The sequence below is a fragment of the Phyllobates terribilis genome, unplaced genomic scaffold (assembly GCF_046119375.1).
Source record: "Phyllobates terribilis strain yellow unplaced genomic scaffold, ASM4611937v1 Scaffold_13__5_contigs__length_258822181, whole genome shotgun sequence".
Lineage (NCBI taxonomy): Eukaryota > Metazoa > Chordata > Amphibia > Anura > Dendrobatidae > Phyllobates > Phyllobates terribilis.
Genome location: NW_027362773.1, coordinates 97,173,656 through 97,192,988, shown reverse-complemented (window position 1 = coordinate 97,192,988; position 19,333 = coordinate 97,173,656). Strand labels below are relative to the sequence as shown.

At 43.6% G+C, this 19,333-nt stretch overlaps 1 protein-coding gene across 13 annotated transcripts in view; it reads left to right on the top strand.

Annotated features, from left to right (window-relative positions):
• NAV2 (neuron navigator 2) overlaps positions 1 to 19,333 on the top strand; it is a 220,100-nt gene that overhangs the window by 98,424 nt on the left and 102,343 nt on the right. The window lies entirely within an intron of this gene.

The window sequence follows — 19,333 nt, the reverse complement described above, 5'->3', positions numbered from 1 at the left end:
ACTATGCTGACACTGATCACACTATGCTGACACTGATCACACTATGCTGACACTGATCACACTATGCTGACACTGATCACACTATGCTGACACTGATCACACTATGCTGACACTCTGATTACACTATGCTGACACTCTGATTACACTATGCTGACACTCTGATTACACTATGCTGACACTCTGATTACACTATGCTGACACTCTGATTACACTATGCTGACACTCTGCTTACACTATGCTGACACTCTGATTACACTATGCTGACACTCTGATTACACTATGCTGACACTCTGATTACACTATGCTGACACTCTGATCACACTATGCTGACACTCTGATCACACTATGCGGAAACTCTGATCACACTATGCGGAAACTCTGATCACACTATGCGGAAACTCTGATCACACTATGCGGAAACTCTGATCACACTATGCGGAAACTGATCACACTATGCGGAAACTCTGATCACACTATGCGGAAACTCTGATCACACTATGCGGAAACTCTGATCACACTATGCGGAAACTCTGATCACACTATGCGGAAACTCTGATCACACTATGCGGAAACTCTGATCACACTATGCGGAAACTCTGATCATACTATGCGGAAACTCTGATCATACTATGCGGAAACTCTGATCATACTATGCGGAAACTCTGATCATACTATGCGGAAACTCTGATCACACTATGCTGACACTGATCACACTATGCTGACACTGATCACACTATGCTGACCCTCTGATCACACTATGCTGAAACTCTGATCACACTATGCTGACACACTGATCACACTAATTACAGTATGTTGACACTGATCACACTATGCTGACACTCTGATCACACTATGCTGAAACTCTGATCACACTATGCTGAAACTCTGATCACACTATGCTGACACTCTGATCACACTATGCTGACACACTGATCACACTATGCTGACACTGATCACTGTGATTACACTATGCTGACACTGATCACACTATGCTGACACTGATCACACTATGCTGACACTGATCACACTATGCTGACACTGATCACACTATGCTGACACTGATCACACTATGCTGACACTGATCACACTATGCGGAAACTCTGATCACACTATGCGGAAACTCTGATCACACTATGCGGAAACTCTGATCACACTATGCGGAAACTCTGATCACACTATGCGGAAACTCTGATCACTCTATGCGGAAACTCTGATCACACTATGCGGAAACTCTGATCACACTATGCGGAAACTCTGATCACACTATGCGGAAACTCTGATCACACTATGCGGAAACTCTGATCACACTATGCGGAAACTCTGATTGCACTATGCTGACACTGATCACACTGTGATCACACTATGCTGACACTCTGATCACACTATGCTGACACTGATCACACTATGCTGACACTGATCACACTATGCTGACCCTCTGATCACACTATGCTGAAACTCTGATCACACTATGCTGACACACTGATCACACTAATTACAGTATGTTGACACTGATCACACTATGCTGACACTCTGATCACACTATGCTGAAACTCTGATCACACTATGCTGAAACTCTGATCACACTATGCTGACACTCTGATCACACTATGCTGACACTGATCACTGTGATTACACTATGCTGACACTGATCACACTATGCTGACACTGATCACACTATGCTGACACTGATCACACTATGCTGACACTGATCACACTATGCTGACACTGATCACACTATGCGGAAACTCTGATCACACTATGCGGAAACTCTGATCACACTATGCGGAAACTCTGATCACACTATGCGGAAACTCTGATCACACTATGCGGAAACTCTGATCACACTATGCGGAAACTCTGATCACACTATGCGGAAACTCTGATCACACTATGCGGAAACTCTGATCACTCTATGCGGAAACTCTGATCACACTATGCGGAAACTCTGATCACACTATGCGGAAACTCTGATCACACTATGCGGAAACTCTGATCACACTATGCGGAAACTCTGATCACACTATGCGGAAACTCTGATTGCACTATGCTGACACTGATCACACTGTGATCACACTATGCTGACACTCTGATTACACTATGCGGAAACTGATCACACTATGCGGAAACTCTGATCACACTATGCGGAAACTCTGATCACACTATGCGGAAACTCTGATCACACTATGCGGAAACTCTGATCACACTATGCGGAAACTCTGATCACACTATGCGGAAACTCTGATCACACTATGCGGAAACTCTGATCACACTATGCGGAAACTCTGATCACACTATGCGGAAACTCTGATCACACTATGCGGAAACTCTGATCACACTATGCGGAAACTCTGATCACACTATGCGGAAACTCTGATTACACTATGCGGAAACTCTGATTACACTATGCTGACACTGATCACACTATGCTGACACTTTGATTACACTATGCGGAAACTCTGATCACACTATGCGGAAACTCTGATCACACTATGCGGAAACTCTGATCACACTATGCGGAAACTCTGATCATACTATGCGGAAACTCTGATTACACTATGCTGACACTGATCACACTATGCGGAAACTCTGATCATACTATGTGGAAACTCTGATCACACTATGCGGAAACTCTGATTGCACTATGCTGACACTGATCACACTGTGATCACACTATGCTGACACTCTGATTACACTATGCTGATACTGATCACACTATGTTGACTCTGATCACACTATGCGGAAACTCTGATCACACTATGCGGAAACTCTGATCACGCTATGCTGACACTCTGATTACGCTATGCTGACACACTGATTACGCTATGCTGACACTGATTACGCTATGCTGACACTGATCACGCTATGCTGACACTGATCACACTATGCTGACACTGATCACACTATGCTGACACTGATCACACTATGCTGACACTGATCACACTATGCTGACACTGATCACACTATGCTGACACTGATCACACTATGCTGACACTCTGATTACACTATGCTGACACTCTGATTACACTATGCTGACACTCTGATTACACTATGCTGACACTCTGATTACACTATGCTGACACTCTGATTACACTATGCTGACACTCTGATTACACTATGCTGACACTCTGATTACACTATGCTGACACTCTGATTACACTATGCTGACACTCTGATTACACTATGCTGACACTCTGATCACATTATGCTGACACTCTGATCACACTATGCTGAAACTCTGATCACACTATGCGGAAACTCTGATCACACTATGCGGAAACTCTGATCACACTATGCGGAAACTCTGATCACACTATGCGGAAACTCTGATCACACTATGCGGAAACTCTGATCACACTATGCGGAAACTCTGATCACACTATGCTGACACTGATCACACTGTGATCACACTATGCTGACACTCTGATTACACTATGCTGACACTGATCACACTATGCTGACACTGATCACACTATGCTGACACTGATCACACTATGCTGACACTGATCACACTATGCTGACACTGATCACACTATGCTGACACTGATCACACTATGCTGACACTGATCACACTATGCTGACACTGATCACACTATGCTGACACTGATCACACTATGCTGACACTGATCACACTATGCTGACACTGATCACACTATGCTGACACTCTGATCACACTATGCTGACACTCTGATCACACTATGCTGACACTCTGATCACACTATGCTGACACTCTGATCACACTATGCTGAAACTCTGATCACACTATGCTGACACTCTGATCACACTATGCTGACACTCTGATCACACTATGCTGACACTCTGATCACACTATGCTGACACTCTGATCACACTATGCTGACACACTGATCACACTAATTACACTATGCTGACACTGATCACACTATGCTGACACTGATCACACTAATTATAGTATGTTGACACTGATTACACTATGCTGACTCTCTGAATACACTATGCTGACACTCTGATCACACTATGCTGAAACTCTGATCACACTATGCTGACACTCTGATCACACTATGCTGACACACTGATCACACTAATTACACTATGCTGACACTGATCACACTATGCTGACACTGATCACACTAATTATAGTATGTTGACACTGATTACACTATGCTGACTCTCTGAATACACTATGCTGACACTCTGATCACACTATGCTGACACTCTGATCACACTATGCTGACACTCTGATCACACTATGCTGACACTCTGATCACACTATGCTGACACACTGATCACACTAATTACACTATGCTGACACTGATCACACTATGCTGACACTGATCACACTAATTATAGTATGTTGACACTGATTACACTATGCTGACTCTCTGAATACACTATGCTGACACTCTGATCACACTATGCTGAAACTCTGATCACACTATGCTGACACTCTGATCACACTATGCTGACACACTGATCACACTAATTACACTATGCTGACACTGATCACACTATGCTGACACTGATCACACTAATTATAGTATGTTGACACTGATTACACTATGCTGACTCTCTGAATACACTATGCTGACACTCTGATCACACTATGCTGAAACTCTGATCACACTATGCTGAAATTCTGATCACACTATGCTGAAACTCTGATCACACTGTGATTACACTATGCTGACACTGATCACACTATGCTGACACTGATCACACTATGCTGACACTGATCACACTATGCTGACACTGATCACACTATGCTGACACTGATCACACTATGCGGAAACTCTGATCACACTATGCGGAAACTCTGATCACACTATGCGGAAACTCTGATCACACTATGCGGAAACTCTGATCACACTATGCTGACACTCTGATCACACTATGCTGACACTCTGATCACACTATGCTGACACTCTGATCACACTATGCTGACACTCTGATCACACTATGCTGACACACTGATCACACTAATTATAGTATGTTGACACTGATTACACTATGCTGACTCTCTGAATACACTATGCTGACACTCTGATCACACTATGCTGAAACTCTGATCACACTGTGCTGACACTGATCACACTGTGATTACACTATGCTGACACTGATCACACTGTGCTGACACTGATCACACTGATTACACTATGCTGACACTGATCACACTATGCTGACACTGATCACACTATGCTGACACTCTGATTACACTATGCTGACACTCTGATTACACTATGCTGACACTCTGATTACACTATGCTGACACTCTGATTACACTATGCTGACACTCTGATTACACTATGCTGACACTCTGATTACACTATGCTGACACTCTGATTACACTATGCTGACACTCTGATTACACTATGCTGACACTCTGATTACACTATGCTGACACTCTGATTACACTATGCTGACACTCTGATTACACTATGCTGACACTCTGATTACACTATGCTGACACTCTGATCACACTATGCTGACACTCTGATCACACTATGCGGAAACTCTGATCACACTATGCGGAAACTCTGATCACACTATGCGGAAACTCTGATCACACTATGCGGAAACTCTGATCACACTATGCGGAAACTCTGATCACACTATGCGGAAACTCTGATCACACTATGCGGAAACTCTGATCACACTATGCGGAAACTCTGATCACACTATGCGGAAACTCTGATCACACTATGCGGAAACTCTGATCACACTATGCGGAAACTCTGATCACACTATGCGGAAACTCTGATCACACTATGCGGAAACTCTGATCACACTATGCGGAAACTCTGATCATACTATGCGGAAACTCTGATCATACTATGCGGAAACTCTGATCACACTATGCTGACACTGATCACACTATGCTGACACTGATCACACTATGCTGACCCTCTGATCACACTATGCTGAAACTCTGATCACACTATGCTGACACACTGATCACACTAATTACAGTATGTTGACACTGATCACACTATGCTGACACTCTGATCACACTATGCTGAAACTCTGATCACACTATGCTGACACTCTGATCACACTATGCTGACACTCTGATCACACTATGCTGACACACTGATCACACTATGCTGACACTGATCACTGTGATTACACTATGGTGACACTGATCACACTATGCTGACACTGATCACACTATGCTGACACTGACCACACTATGCTGACACTGATCACACTATGCTGACACTGATCACACTATGCTGACACTGATCACACTATGCTGACACTGATCACACTATGCGGAAACTCTGATCACACTATGCGGAAACTCTGATCACACTATGCGGAAACTCTGATCACACTATGCGGAAACTCTGATCACACTATGCGGAAACTCTGATCACACTATGCGGAAACTCTGATCACTCTATGCGGAAACTCTGATCACACTATGCGGAAACTCTGATCACACTATGCGGAAACTCTGATCACACTATGCGGAAACTCTGATCACACTATGCGGAAACTCTGATTGCACTATGCTGACACTGATCACACTGTGATCACACTATGCTGACACTCTGATCACACTATGCTGACACTGATCACACTATGCTGACACTGATCACACTATGCTGACCCTCTGATCACACTATGCTGAAACTCTGATCACACTATGCTGACACACTGATCACACTAATTACAGTATGTTGACACTGATCACACTATGCTGACACTCTGATCACACTATGCTGAAACTCTGATCACACTATGCTGAAACTCTGATCACACTATGCTGACACTCTGATCACACTATGCTGACACACTGATCACACTATGCTGACACTGATCACTGTGATTACACTATGCTGACACTGATCACACTATGCTGACACTGATCACACTATGCTGACACTGATCACACTATGCTGACACTGATCACACTATGCTGACACTGATCACACTATGCTGACACTGATCACACTATGCGGAAACTCTGATCACACTATGCGGAAACTCTGATCACACTATGCGGAAACTCTGATCACACTATGCGGAAACTCTGATCACACTATGCGGAAACTCTGATCACACTATGCGGAAACTCTGATCACACTATGCGGAAACTCTGATCACACTATGCGGAAACTCTGATCACTCTATGCGGAAACTCTGATCACACTATGCGGAAACTCTGATCACACTATGCGGAAACTCTGATCACACTATGCGGAAACTCTGATTGCACTATGCTGACACTGATCACACTGTGATCACACTATGCTGACACTCTGATTACACTATGCGGAAACTGATCACACTATGCGGAAACTCTGATCACACTATGCGGAAACTCTGATCACACTATGCGGAAACTCTGATCACACTATGCGGAAACTCTGATCACACTATGCGGAAACTCTGATCACACTATGCGGAAACTCTGATCACACTATGCGGAAACTCTGATCACACTATGCGGAAACTCTGATCACACTATGCGGAAACTCTGATCACACTATGCGGAAACTCTGATCACACTATGCGGAAACTCTGATCACACTATGCGGAAACTCTGATTACACTATGCGGAAACTCTGATTACACTATGCTGACACTGATCACACTATGCTGACACTTTGATTACACTATGCGGAAACTCTGATCACACTATGCGGAAACTCTGATCACACTATGCGGAAACTCTGATCACACTATGCGGAAACTCTGATCATACTATGCGGAAACTCTGATTACACTATGCTGACACTGATCACACTATGCGGAAACTCTGATCATACTATGTGGAAACTCTGATCACACTATGCGGAAACTCTGATTGCACTATGCTGACACTGATCACACTGTGATCACACTATGCTGACACTCTGATTACACTATGCTGATACTGATCACACTATGTTGACTCTGATTACACTATGCTGACACTCTGATTACACTGTGCGGAAACTCTGATCACACTATGCGGAAACTCTGATCACACTATGCGGAAACTCTGATCACGCTATGCTGACACTCTGATTACGCTATGCTGACACACTGATTACGCTATGCTGACACTGATTACGCTATGCTGACACTGATCACGCTATGCTGACACTGATCACGCTATGCTGACACTGATCACACTATGCTGACACTGATCACACTATGCTGACACTGATCACACTATGCTGACACTGATCACACTATGCTGACACTGATCACACTATGCTGACACTCTGATTACACTATGCTGACACTCTGATTACACTATGCTGACACTCTGATTACACTATGCTGACACTCTGATTACACTATGCTGACACTCTGATTACACTATGCTGACACTCTGATTACACTATGCTGACACTCTGATTACACTATGCTGACACTCTGATTACACTATGCTGACACTCTGATTACACTATGCTGACACTCTGATTACACTATGCTGACACTCTGATTACACTATGCTGACACTCTGATTACACTATGCTGACACTCTGATTACACTATGCTGACACTCTGATTACACTATGCTGACACTGATCACACTGTGATCACACTATGCTGACACTGATCACACTATGCTGACACTCTGACCACACTATGCTGAAACTCTGATCACACTAATTACAGTATGTTGACACTCTGATTACACTATGCTGACACTCTGATTACACTATGCTGACACTCTGATTACACTATGCTGACACTCTGATCACACTATGCTGACACTCTGATCACACTATGCTGAAACTCTGATCACACTATGCTGAAACTCTGATCACACTATGCGGAAACTCTGATCACACTATGCGGAAACTCTGATCACACTATGCTGACACTGATCACACTGTGATCACACTATGCTGACACTCTGATTACACTATGCTGACACTGATCACACTATGCTGACACTGATCACACTATGCTGACACTGATCACACTATGCTGACACTGATCACACTATGCTGACACTGATCACACTATGCTGACACTGATCACACTATGCTGACACTGATCACACTATGCTGACACTGATCACACTATGCTGACACTGATCACACTATGCTGACACTGATCACACTATGCTGACACTGATCACACTATGCTGACACTGATCACACTATGCTGACACTGATCACACTATGCTGACACTGATCACACTATGCTGACACTCTGATCACACTATGCTGACACTCTGATCACACTATGCTGACACTCTGATCACACTATGCTGAAACTCTGATCACACTATGCTGACACTCTGATCACACTATGCTGACACTCTGATCACACTATGCTGACACTCTGATCACACTATGCTGACACTCTGATCACACTATGCTGACACACTGATCACACTAATTACACTATGCTGACACTGATCACACTATGCTGACACTGATCACACTAATTATAGTATGTTGACACTGATTACACTATGCTGACTCTCTGAATACACTATGCTGACACTCTGATCACACTATGCTGAAACTCTGATCACACTATGCTGACACTCTGATCACACTATGCTGACACACTGATCACACTAATTACACTATGCTGACACTGATCACACTATGCTGACACTGATCACACTAATTATAGTATGTTGACACTGATTACACTATGCTGACTCTCTGAATACACTATGCTGAAACTCTGATCACACTATGCTGACACTCTGATCACACTATGCTGACACTCTGATCACACTATGCTGACACTCTGATCACACTATGCTGACACACTGATCACACTATGCTGACACTCTGATCACACTATGCTGAAACTCTGATCACACTATGCTGACACTCTGATCACACTATGCTGACACTCTGATCACACTATGCTGACACTCTGATCACACTATGCTGACACACTGATCACACTAATTACACTATGCTGACACTGATCACACTATGCTGACACTGATCACACTAATTATAGTATGTTGACACTGATTACACTATGCTGACTCTCTGAATACACTATGCTGACACTCTGATCACACTATGCTGAAACTCTGATCACACTATGCTGACACTCTGATCACACTATGCTGACACACTGATCACACTAATTACACTATGCTGACACTGATCACACTATGCTGACACTGATCACACTAATTATAGTATGTTGACACTGATTACACTATGCTGACTCTCTGAATACACTATGCTGACACTCTGATCACACTATGCTGAAACTCTGATCACACTATGCTGACACACTGATCACACTAATTACACTATGCTGACACTGATCACACTATGCTGACACTGATCACACTAATTATAGTATGTTGACACTGATTACACTATGCTGACTCTCTGAATACACTATGCTGACACTCTGATCACACTATGCTGAAACTCTGATCACACTATGCTGAAATTCTGATCACACTATGCTGAAACTCTGATCACACTGTGATTACACTATGCTGACACTGATCACACTATGCTGACACTGATCACACTATGCTGACACTCTGATCACACTATGCTGACACTCTGATCACACTATGCTGACACTCTGATCACACTATGCTGAAACTCTGATCACACTATGCTGACACTCTGATCACACTATGCTGAAACTCTGATCACACTATGCTGACACTCTGATCACACTATGCTGACACTCTGATCACACTATGCTGACACTCTGATCACACTATGCTGACACACTGATCACACTAATTACACTATGTTGACACTGATCACACTATGCTGACACTGATCACACTAATTATAGTATGTTGACACTGATTACACTATGCTGACACTCTGATCACACTATGCTGACACTCTGATCACACTATGCTGAAACTCTGATCACACTATGCTGACACTCTGATCACACTATGCTGACACACTGATCACACTAATTACACTATGCTGACACTGATCACACTATGCTGACACTGATCACACTAATTATAGTATGTTGACACTGATTACACTATGCTGACTCTCTGAATACACTATGCTGACACTCTGATCACACTATGCTGAAACTCTGATCACACTATGCTGAAACTCTGATCACACTATGCTGAAACTCTGATCACACTATGCTGAAACTCTGATCACACTATGCTGACACTCTGATCACACTATGCTGACACTCTGATCACACTATGCTGACACACTGATCACACTAATTACACTATGCTGACACTGATCACACTATGCTGACACTGATCACACTAATTATAGTATGTTGACACTGATTACACTATGCTGACTCTCTGAATACACTATGCTGACACTCTGATCACACTATGCTGAAACTCTGATCACACTATGCTGACACTCTGATCACACTATGCTGACACACTGATCACACTAATTACACTATGCTGACACTGATCACACTATGCTGACACTGATCACACTAATTATAGTATGTTGACACTGATTACACTATGCTGACTCTCTGAATACACTATGCTGACACTCTGATCACACTATGCTGAAACTCTGATCACACTATGCTGAAACTCTGATCACACTGTGATTACACTATGCTGACACTGATCACACTATGCTGACACTGATCACACTATGCTGACACTGATCACACTATGCTGACACTGATCACACTATGCTGACACTGATCACACTATGCTGACACTGATCACACTATGCGGAAACTCTGATCACACTATGCGGAAACTCTGATCACACTATGCGGAAACTCTGATCACACTATGCTGACACTCTGATCACACTATGCTGACACTCTGATCACACTATGCTGACACTCTGATCACACTATGCTGACACTCTGATCACACTATGCTGACACTCTGATCACACTATGCTGACACTCTGATCACACTATGCTGAAACTCTGATCACACTATGCTGAAACTCTGATCACACTATGCTGACACTCTGATCACACTATGCTGACACTCTGATCACACTATGCTGACACTCTGATCACACTATGCTGACACTCTGATCACACTATGCTGACACTCTGATCACACTATGCTGACACACTGATCACACTAATTACACTATGCTGACACTCTGATCACACTATGCTGACACTCTGATCACACTATGCTGAAACTCTGATCACACTATGCTGAAACTCTGATCACACTATGCTGACACTCTGATCACACTATGCTGACACACTGATCATTCTAATTATAGTATGTTGACACTGATTACACTATGCTGACTCTCTGAATACACTATGCTGACACTCTGATCACACTATGCTGAAACTCTGATCACACTATGCTGAAACTCTGATCACACTATGCTGAAACTCTGATCACACTATGCTGAAACTCTGATCACACTATGCTGAAACTCTGATCACACTGTGATTACACTATGCTGACACTGATCACACTATGCTGACACTGATCACACTATGCTGACACTGATCACACTATGCTGACACTGATCACACTATGCTGACACTGATCACACTATGCGGAAACTCTGATCACACTATGCGGAAACTCTGATCACGCTATGCGGAAACTCTGATCACGCTATGCGGAAACTCTGATTACGCTATGCTGACACTCTGATTACGCTATGCTGACACTCTGATTACGCTATGCTGACACTCTGATTACGCTATGCTGACACACTGATTACGCTATGCTGACACTGATCACGCTATGCTGACACTGATCACACTATGCTGACACTGATCACACTATGCTGACACTGATCACACTATGCTGACACTGATCACACTATGCTGACACTGATCACACTATGCGGAAACTCTGATCACACTATGCGGAAACTCTGATCACACTATGCGGAAACTCTGATCACACTATGCTGACACTCTGATCACACTATGCTGACACTCTGATCACACTATGCTGACACTCTGATCACACTATGCTGACACTCTGATCACACTATGCTGACACTCTGATCACACTATGCTGACACTGATCACACTATGCTGAAACTCTGATCACACTATGCTGAAACTCTGATCACACTATGCTGAAACTCTGATCACACTATGCTGACACTCTGATCACACTATGCTGACACACTGATCACACTAATTACACTATGCTGACACTCTGATCACACTATGCTGACACTCTGATCACACTATGCTGAAACTCTGATCACACTATGCTGAAACTCTGATCACACTATGCTGACACTCTGATCACACTATGCTGACACACTGATCACACTAATTATAGTATGTTGACACTGATTACACTATGCTGACTCTCTGAATACACTATGCTGACACTCTGATCACACTATGCTGAAACTCTGATCACACTATGCTGAAACTCTGATCACACTATGCTGAAACTCTGATCACACTATGCTGAAACTCTGATCACACTGTGATTACACTATGCTGACACTGATCACACTATGCTGACACTGATCACACTATGCTGACACTGATCACACTATGCTGACACTGATCACACTATGCTGACACTGATCACACTATGCTGACACTGATCACACTATGCTGACACTGATCACACTATGCTGACACTGATCACACTATGCTGACACTGATCACACTATGCTGACACTGATCACACTATGCGGAAACTCTGATCACGCTATGCGGAAACTCTGATCACGCTATGCGGAAACTCTGATTACGCTATGCTGACACTCTGATTACGCTATGCTGACACTCTGATTACGCTATGCTGACACTCTGATTACGCTATGCTGACACTCTGATTACGCTATGCTGACACACTGATTACGCTATGCTGACACACTGATTACGCTATGCTGACACTGATCACGCTATGCTGACACTGATCACACTATGCTGACACTGATCACACTATGCTGACACTGATCACACTATGCTGACACTGATCACACTATGCTGACACTGATCACACTATGCTGACACTGATCACACTATGCTGACACTGATCACACTATGCTGACACTGATCACACTATGCTGACACTGATCACACTATGCTGACACTGATCACACTATGCTGACACTGATCACACTATGCTGACACTGATCACACTATGCTGACACTGATCACACTATGCTGACACTGATCACACTATGCTGACACTGATCACACTATGCTGACACTGATCACACTATGCTGACACTGATCACACTATGCTGACACTGATCACACTATGCGGAAACTCTGATCACACTATGCGGAAACTCTGATCACACTATGCGGAAACTCTGATCACACTATGCGGAAACTCTGATCACACTATGCGGAAACTCTGATCACACTATGCGGAAACTCTGATCACACTATGCGGAAACTCTGATCACACTATGCGGAAACTCTGATCACACTATGCGGAAACTCTGATCACACTATGCGGAAACTCTGATCACACTATGCGGACACTCTGATCACACTATGCGGAAACTCTGATCACACTATGCGGAAACTCTGATCACACTATGCGGAAACTCTGATCACACTATGCGGAAACTCTGATCACACTATGCGGAAACTCTGATCACACTATGCGGAAACTCTGATCACAGTATGCTGACACTTTGATTACACTATTCTGACACTCTGATTACACTATGCTGACACTCTGATTACACTATGCTGACACTCTGATTACACTATGCGGACACTCTGATTACACTATGCGGAAACTCTGATCACACTATGCGGAAACTCTGATCACACTATGCGGAAACTCTGATCACACTATGCGGAAACTCTGATCACACTATGCGGAAACTCTGATCACACTATGCGGAAACTCTGATCACACTATGCGGAAACTCTGATCACACTATGCGGAAACTCTGATCACACTATGCGGAAACTCTGATCACACTATGCGGAAACTCTGATCACACTATGCGGAAACTCTGATCACACTATGCGGAAACTCTGATCACACTATGCGGAAACTCTGATCACACTATGCGGAAACTCTGATCACACTATGCGGAAACTCTGATCACACTATGCGGAAACTCTGATCACACTATGCGGAAACTCTGATCACACTATGCGGAAACTCTGATCACACTATGCGGAAACTCTGATCATACTATGCGGAAACTCTGATTACACTATGCTGACACTGATCACACTATGCTGACACTGATCACAGTATGCTGACACTTTGATTACACTATTCTGACACTCTGATTACACTATGCTGACACTCTGATTACACTATGCTGACACACTGATTACACTATGCTGACACACTGATTACACTATGCGGAAACTCTGATCACACTATGCGGAAACTCTGATCACACTATGCGGAAACTCTGATCACACTATGCGGAAACTCTGATCACACTATGCGGAAACTCTGATCACACTATGCGGAAACTCTGATCACACTATGCGGAAACTCTGATCACACTATGCGGAAACTCTGATCACACTATGCGGAAACTCTGATCACACTATGCGGAAACTCTGATCACACTATGCGGAAACTCTGATCACACTATGCGGAAACTCTGATCACACTATGCGGAAACTCTGATCACACTATGCGGAAACTCTGATCACACTATGCGGAAACTCTGATCATACTATGCGGAAACTCTGATTACACTATGCTGACACTGATCACACTATGCTGACACTGATCACAGTATGCTGACACTTTGATTACACTATTCTGACACTCTGATTACACTATGCGGAAACTCTGATCACACTATGCAGAAACTCTGATCACACTATGCGGAAACTCTGATCACACTATGCGGAAACTCTGATCACACTATGCGGAAACTCTGATCATACTATGCGGAAACTCTGATTACACTATGCTGACACTGATCACACTATGCTGACACTGATCACAGTATGCTGACACTTTGATTACACTATTCTGACACTCTGATTACACTATGCTGACACACTGATTACACTATGCTGACACACTGATTACACTATGCGGAAACTCTGATCACACTATGCGGAAACTCTGATCACACTATGCGGAAACTCTGATCACACTATGCGGAAACTCTGATCACACTATGCGGAAACTCTGATCACACTATGCGGAAACTCTGATCATACTATGCGGAAACTCTGATTACACTATGCTGACACTGATCACACTATGCTGACACTGATCACAGTATGCTGACACTCTGATTACACTATGCTGACACTCTGATTACACTATGCTGACACTCTGATTACACTATGCTGACACTGATCACGCTATGCTGACACTGATCACACTATGCTGACACTGATCACACTATGCTGACACTGATCACACTATGCTGACACTGATCACACTATGCGGAAACTCTGATCACACTATGCGGAAACTCTGATCACACTATGCGGAAACTCTGATCACACTATGCGGAAACTCTGATCACACTATGCGGAAACTCTGATCACACTATGCGGAAACTCTGATCACACTATGCGGAAACTCTGATCACGCTATGCGGAAACTCTGATCACGCTATGCTGACACTCTGATTACGCTATGCTGACACACTGATTACGCTATGCTGACACTGATCACGCTATGCTGACACTGATCACGCTATGCTGACACTGATCACGCTATGCTGACACTGATCACACTATGCTGACACTGATCACACTATGCTGACACTCTGATCACACTATGCGGAAACTCTGATCACACTATGCGGAAACTCTGATCACACTATGCGGCAACTCTGATCACACTATGCGGAAACTCTGATCACACTATGCGGAAACTCTGATCACACTATGCGGAAACTCTGATCACACTATGCGGAAACTCTGATCACACTATGCTGAAACTCTGATCACACTATGCGGAAACTCTGATCACGCTATGCGGAAACTCTGATCACGCTATGCTGACACACTGATCACGCTATGCTGACACTGATCACGCTATGCTGACACTGATCACGCTATGCTGACACTGATCACGCTATGCTGACACTGATCACGCTATGCTGACACTGATCACGCTATGCTGACACTGATCACACTATGCGGAAACTCTGATCACACTATGCGGAAACTCTGATCACACTATGCGGAAACTCTGATCACACTATGCGGCAACTCTGATCACACTATGCGGAAACTCTGATCACACTATGCGGAAACTCTGATCACACTATGCGGAAACTCTGATCATACTATGCGGAAACTCTGATTACACTATGCTGACACTGATCACACTCTGATTACACTATGCTGACACTCTGATTACACTATGCTGACACTCTGATTACGCTATGCTGACACTCTGATTACGCTATGCTGACACTCTGATTACGCTATGCTGACACTCTGATTACGCTATGCTGACACACTGATCACGCTATGCTGACACTGATCACGCTATGCTGACACTGATTACACTATGCTGACACTGATCACACTATGCTGACACTGATCACACTATGCTGACACTGATCACACTATGCTGACACTGATCACACTGTGCTGACACTGATCACACTATGCTGACACTGATCACACTATGCTGACACTGATCACACTATGCTGACACTGATCACACTATGCTGACACTGATCACACTATGCTGACACTGATCACACTATGCTGACACTGATCACACTATGCTGACACTGATCACACTATGCTGACACTGATCACACTATGCTGACACTGATCACACTATGCTGACACTGATCACACTATGCGGAGACACTGATCACACTATGCGGAGACACTGATCACACTATGCGGAGACACTGATCACACTATGCGGAAACTCTGATCACACTATGCGGAAACTCTGATCACACTATGCGGAAACTCTGATCACACTATGCGGAAACTCTGATCACACTATGCGGAAACTCTGATCACACTATGCGGAAACTCTGATCACACTATGCGGAAACTCTGATCACACTATGCGGAAACTCTGATCACACTATGCGGAAACTCTGATCACACTATGCGGAAACTCTGATTACACTATGCTGACACTGATCACACTATGCGGAAACTCTGATCATACTATGCGGAAACTCTGATCACACTATGCGGAAACTCTGATTACACTATGCTGACACTGATCACACTGTGATCACACTATGCTGACACTCTGATTACACTATGCTGACACTGATCACACTATGTTGACTCTGATTACACTATGCTGACACTCTGATTACACTATGCTGACACTGATCACACTATGCGGAAACTCTGATCACACTATGCGGAAACTCTGATCACACTATGCGGAAACTCTGATCATACTATGCGGAAACTCTGATCATACTATGCGGAAACTCTGATCATACTATGCGGAAACTCTGATTACACTATGCTGACACTGATCACACTATGCTGACACTCTGATTACACTATGCTGACACTGATCACACTATGCTGACACTGATCACACTATGCTGACACTGATCACACTATGCTGACACTGATCACACTATGCTGACACTGATCACACTATGCTGACACTGATTACACTATGCTGACACTCTGATTACACTATGCTGACACTCTGATTACACTATGCTGACACTCTGATTACACTATGCTGACACTCTGATTACACTATGCTGACACTGATCACACTGTGATTACACTATGCTGACACTGATCACACTGTGATTATACTATGCTGACACTGATCACACTATGCTGAAACTCTGACCACACTATGCTGAAACTCTGACCACACTATGCTGAAACTCTGACCACACTATGCTGACACTCTGATTACACTATGCTGACACTCTGATTACACTATGCTGACACTCTGATTACACTATGCTGACACTCTGATTACACTATGCTGACACTCTGATTACACTATGCTGACACTCTGATTACACTATGCTGACACTCTGATTACACTATGCTGACACTCTGATTACACTATGCTGACTCTCTGATTACACTATGCTGACACTCTGATTACACTATGCTGACACTCTGATTACACTATGCTGACTCTCTGATTACACTATGCTGACACTGATCACACTGTGATTACACTATGCTGACACTGATCACACTATGCTGAAACTCTGACCACACTATGTGGAAACTCTGATTACACTATGCTGACACTGATCACACTGTGATCACACTATGCTGACACTCTGATTACACTATGCTGACACTGATCACACTATGTTGACTCTGATTACACTATGCTGACACTCTGATTACACTATGCTGACACTCTGATTACACTATGCTGACACTGATTACACTATGCTGACACTCTGATTACACTATGCTGACACTGATCACACTGTGATTATACTATGCTGACACTGATCACACTATGCTGAAACTCTGACCACACTATGCGGAAACTCTGACCACACTATGCTGACATTCTGATTACACTATGCTGACACTCTGA